Source organism: Microcaecilia unicolor, chromosome 1 (assembly GCF_901765095.1).
Source record: "Microcaecilia unicolor chromosome 1, aMicUni1.1, whole genome shotgun sequence".
Classification (NCBI taxonomy): domain Eukaryota; kingdom Metazoa; phylum Chordata; class Amphibia; order Gymnophiona; family Siphonopidae; genus Microcaecilia; species Microcaecilia unicolor.
The window spans coordinates 485642711-485648376 of record NC_044031.1 but is presented as its reverse complement, the minus strand read 5'-3'; the positions used below and the strand labels follow the sequence as shown (position 1 = coordinate 485648376).

The window sequence follows — 5666 nt, the reverse complement described above, 5'->3', positions numbered from 1 at the left end:
AGTTTCTTTCTATTTATTTATGGCATTTTATCCCACATTAAACATGAATTAGATTGGTACCTGGGAGGATTTAAATTTTTTTCCTGGACAGGGTAATGCATTGCCCCCCCCCCAGGCTCTCTCCCCGGGTATAGCCAGTCCTGCAGTTTGGGGGGGGGGGCACAGAGGTGGACTGGGGCTCCTGGTGAGAGAGCCTTTTGTTAAAAATGTACCAGCACATTACTGATGTGTATGTTCTTTCTCAGTTCCTACATAAGAATAGCCATACTGGGTCAGACCAATAGACCATCTAGCACAGTATCCTACTTCCAACAGTGGCCAATCCAGATCACAAGTACCAGGCAGAAACCCAATTAGTACCAACATTCCATGCTGCCAGCCCCAGGGCAGGCAGTGGCTTCCCCCTTATCCATCTCAATAACAGACTATGGACTTTTCCTCCAAGAACCTGTCCAAACATTTTCTAAACCCAGATGCAATAACTACTGTTACCACATCCTCTGGCAGAGAGTTCTAGAGCTTAACTATTCTTTGAGTTAAAAACTATTTCCTCTTATATGTTTTAAAAGTATTTCCATGTAATTTCATTGAGTGTCCCCTGGGCTCACAATTAAAACTTTTTATTTTATTTTTTTGTACCTGGGGCACTGGAGGGTTAAGTGACTTGCCCAGGGTCACAATTAGCCACAGTAGCTTTTGAACTGTGCTAGTCGTAAGGCTACTCCTCCACTCTGGTTGCATTGAGGAGAAAGAGAAAAGCATAATTACATATTCATATTTATACTCAGCAGACAGTACTCAGAGACTATATTGCAGTGCATTAGGGATGGGCAAGCAGCATGACTCCACTGAATAGTTATTTCAAGTGAAACTTGCTGGAAGGCAATTGTTCTGTATTCATGTGCTAATGCAGTAGGATAACAAGCAACAGTTAAAGAAAAAAAAGCAGCAGCACCCTTGTCAATAGGAAGGGGAATTAGCTCAAATGGTAGAGCGCTCGCTTAGCATGCGAGAGGTAGCGGGATCGATGCCCGCATTCTCCAGAAGCTCCTTTATTTTAAAAAGATTACCATTTCATTTAAAATCTGTAATCACTTAGCTGCACTCCAGTTCTCTGGTACACCAACCATCTCTGCCTGATCTCAGTTCTTCATATAACTGAACACCATTTAAAGCTGGATTAAATAATTTTTTTCTGTAGCCAAGTTTATAATCTATTTATTGATTTGGGTTTAGCTGATATGTTTGAGGATAAGTTAGCAGCAGCTGGTGATCAGTTCCAGACAAATGAACATGGCTCTTGGTTTGCCCTTGCTCTGACTTCCGTCTCTCTTATAAGTAGTTTTTATAAGTGCCTTTGACTTTTTTTTTTCCATATCATTTTATTGATAACACTGAACATATCATATCAAATAATGCAAACAATACATATAAAAATGTCATCAAGTTTATATATTTTCTCCCTCCTCCCCCCCCCTCTCCATTCCCACCCTCAACTATTCCGCTACAAGTTCTATTAACAATTCAATATCCTGCTTCTCACAACGGGTGTCAGGGTATCCCAAAACGGGAGCCAGGTTTTACAGAACTGGTCTCCCTTCTTTGAAGCTAAGTCTCCCACTTTTTTTTTTTCCAACATACAGCATTGCATCATAGCACCGCGCCATTGCGGTGTTTCGGGTGGGTCTGGTTGTAACCATAGTTGTAATATGGTACGTTTGCCCATCAAGATTACTCTTTTCAAGAACTCTTTAAGTCTCTCTGGTGACTTGCCACAAATTTTATAGACATCAAATAATTGTCCCGGTGTTGGCTGCCAATGTATGTTCCACATTTGCGATACTTGATGTCCAAGTTTTATCCAGAAGGGCTTTACCCTTGGGCAGTACCAGAACATATGTCCCAAAGATGCCCCCACTGTGTGCCTTTGACTTTTTAAAAAATATTTTTTTATTTGCATTTGTAATGAAGAATCATACAACAATGCATAAGGTATGAAGTCAAGTGCAAACATAGTAACATAGTAAATGATGGTAGATAAAGACCTGTATGGTCCATCCAGTCTGCCCAACAAGATAAACTCATTTTACATGGTATGGAATACTTTATATGTATACCCGAGTTTGATTTGTCCTTGCCTTTCTCAGGGCACAGACCGTAGAAGTCTGCCCAGTACTGTTCTTGTACTAAGCTCTGCAGCTAACATCGAAGCCCCTTAAAATTTACACTCCAGCCCATCCCTATCTATTCAGTCACGATCAGGGCGTAGACCGTAGAAGTCTGCCCAGCTCCCGTTTTGTTTCCAATTATTTATTTATTTATTGTATTTGTACCCCACATTATCCCACCTTTTTGCAGGCTCAATGTGGCTTCCAGAATGTTGTTATGATGCAGTCATTACATGATCTTAAATACATAAGCTGAAAGTAAGTGAATTAGATTCAAGGTCATTACATGATTTTAAATACATAAGCTGAAAGTAGATGAATTAGATGCAAGGTGCTAGAAAGGTGTTGTGAGGGGCGTTTCTGATGCACCTGAGTGATTTGAGGAGTGATTTATTAAGGATGTCTTTCGTAGGCTTTGTTGAAGAGGTGTGTCTTCAAAGATTTGCGAAAGCTGGTTAGATTGTCCATATTTTTCAGGGCCATGGGTAATGCATTCCAGATCTGTGTGCTTTTATACGCAAAAGTAGTGGTGTATGATTGTTTGTATTTAATTCCTTTGCAGCTGGGGAAGTTCAGATTGAGGAATTTGCGGGCAGATCTTTTGGCGTTTCTAGGTGGTAGGTCCACTAGGTTTAGCATATAGAGTGGGGCGTCTGCGTGGATGATTTTGTGGACGGTTGTGCAGATCTTGAACTCGATTCGTTCCTTGAGTGGTAGCCAATGTAGTTTCTCTCTTAGAGGTTTTGCCCTCTCGTTTTTAGTTTTACCGGTGTCACCACCCAATCTCCACTAAGATTCCACAGAACCATTCCCTCTAAACAGGATTCCTTTGTGTTTATCCCACGCATGTTTGAATTCCATTACCGTTTTCATCTCTAACACCTTCTGTGGGAGGGCTTTCCACATATCCACCACCTTCTCCATGAAAAAATACTTCCTGACATTAGTCCTGAGTCGGTCCCCCTTCAACCTCAATTCATGTCCTCTAGTTCTACCGCCTTCCTGTCTCCGGAAAAGGTTTGTTTGCGGATTAATACCTTTCAAATATTTGAACGTCTGTATCATATCACCCCTGTTTCTCCTTTCCTCCAAGGTATACATGTTCAGGTCAGCAAGTCTCTCCTCGTATGGTTTGCAATGCAAATCCCATACCATTTTCGTAGCTTTTCTTTGCACCGCTTCCAGTCTTTTTACATCTTTAGCAAGATACGGCCTCCAAAACTGAACACAATACTCCAAGTGGGGCCTCACCAATGACTTGTAGAGGGGCATCAACACCTCCTTTCTTCTGCTGGTTATGCCCTTCTCTATGCACCCTAGCATCCTTCTGGCCACAGCCATCGCCTTGTCGCATTGTTTCTTCACCTTCAGATCCTCCGACACCAACACCCCAAGGTCTCTCTCCTGAGTCAAGTTTACTAATCTCTCCCCTCCTATCTGGTATCTCTCTTTTGGTTTTCTGCACCCCAAGTGCATCACTCTACACTTTTTGGCATTAAATTTTAACTCAATGCAGCTGTTAGGGATCCCTAATATTCTAGCTGGTGCTGAACTTGTGTAATAATAAAAGTTTCACCAGTGATGATTAATCAAATATCGTTCTCCAATCAGGTAATTATTTTTATTTTATTTTTATATATGCAGTGCTCAGACTATGCTATTGTGTCTTACAACCATGTGTCATGGAGTTGGCCAGCAGCATCCACAGCACTGACCCTACCTACCATCCAATCACCTTGGATGACATAACGGTTAAACCACTATGCTGGTGTTTACTTGCAAATATATGCAGATAGGTAGAGGCACTTATCTCAATCTGGCTGTGGTGGATCTTATGTTTGTTATCGCTGGACTCCTTCACCCTCTTTGTGATTCTCTGATTAAAATCAGTTAGTCGGAATAACGAAGACTAACTGATTTTAATCACAGAATCACATGTGGAAGTGGTTATAAAGGGAACGAAAACAGAAAACTTCTAAACAGAGAAAGGGGTATCAGTGAGCTGGCAGTGACACAAATATCCAAAAACAGTAGTGAGATTTAGCAGATGAGAACTGTCGGCCAACAGAAGCATATCTGTGCTGCACACTCAACAGAGGAAAAGGGCATATTGATTCACTGTGACTGTGTGCCAGAAACCACAAAATGTACGGGATTGAGACACTAGAAGGACAGAAAAAATGACTATAACAGCAAATAGCCACAGAGGTCACTGCTTTTTTGCACGATTGTGTCTGGCAGAGATCATGTCTGTCCAGGCTTGCCGGGCATGTCAGTGGAAACTCAGGAAGTAGCTTCCATGGACCTGGATCTCCCTGCCATCAAAAACAACGCTTCCGAGCAGCGATATCACAGCCAGCCTGCCTATCTCACGCTCACTCGGGTGAATCCCAGCACAATAAAAGTTTATAAACTGATATACCATTGCTACTAGCAAAACACAAGATTTTTGATGACCCAGAGCCTGAAGCAGTGCCTATAGTAAAAGTTTTGCCACTGGTGCCTATTCTGAATTTAACCCAGTGTTATGTACTGACTCTGTTCAGAGAGTTAAACATGGGGCTGTTTGTTAACAAAAATAGATTCCAATCCTTAATCCCAGATATTTGTTTCATACAGTTGATGACAAGATGATACAACTTAATAAATATACAGACATGAAAACTGTTACACACAGATAGTACAAGCTGCCCCATATAATGGGGGCAGGATAGTGCCATTGGACCCTTTGCAACAGGTGGCATCAATGTTTTCCCACCAAGAGCAGGTCAATGGTGTGCTGGTAGAAATGTGCTGTGCCTGACAAAAGCAGAGGTATAGGCAGCGAGTGGTCAATATGCTTGACATCATGAATATTACCCTTCAAGAACTGATGGTAGTATTGTCATAGTAACATAGTAGATGACAACAGATAAAGCTCTGTATGGTCCATCCAGTCTGCCTGTCACAAAACACCCAGCCACCTGCCTGGTGTTACCCCATGGCCACTTAAAGGGTCTATCCCCAACACAGCTCAGGTCCGCCTGCACCTGCCACTTGTGCTCTATACTAGCACCCTCCTCCCACAGACTGGGACACAACTGCCTCTGGGCAAGTCTCTCACTCTCAAATTATCCCCAGTGATTTCTAGGTTACTGGGTCCACACTCCCAGTGGTCCACAGTTCCCAGAAAGCACTCACAGACCCAAACACAAACCACCAGGATTCTTTATCATTCCAGACAAACAGGGTGAACAAACCAGTGGCGTTCCTAGGGGGGCTGACACCCGGGGCGGATCGCCAATGCACCCCGCCCCCCGGGTGCAGCGCCCCCCCCCCCCCCGGATGCAGCGCGACTCCCCCCAGCAAAAGGACATCCCCCTGCGAAAGAACCCCCCCCCGGATGCACGCCACTGGGGGGGTGCCGTGCGCGCCTGTCCGTCATTCATTCCATGCTCCCGCTCTGCCCCGGAACAGGAAGTAACCTGTTCCGGGGCAGAGGGAGCATGGAACGAACGA

The 5666-nt window shown here is 43.5% G+C and overlaps 1 non-coding gene across 1 annotated transcript; it reads left to right on the top strand.

Annotated features, from left to right (window-relative positions):
• Positions 1–970: 970 nt before the first annotated feature.
• Positions 971–1043, top strand: TRNAA-AGC. The gene has a single exon. It is a non-coding gene; the product is annotated as a tRNA-Ala (tRNA).
• Positions 1044–5666: the final 4623 nt, after the last annotated feature.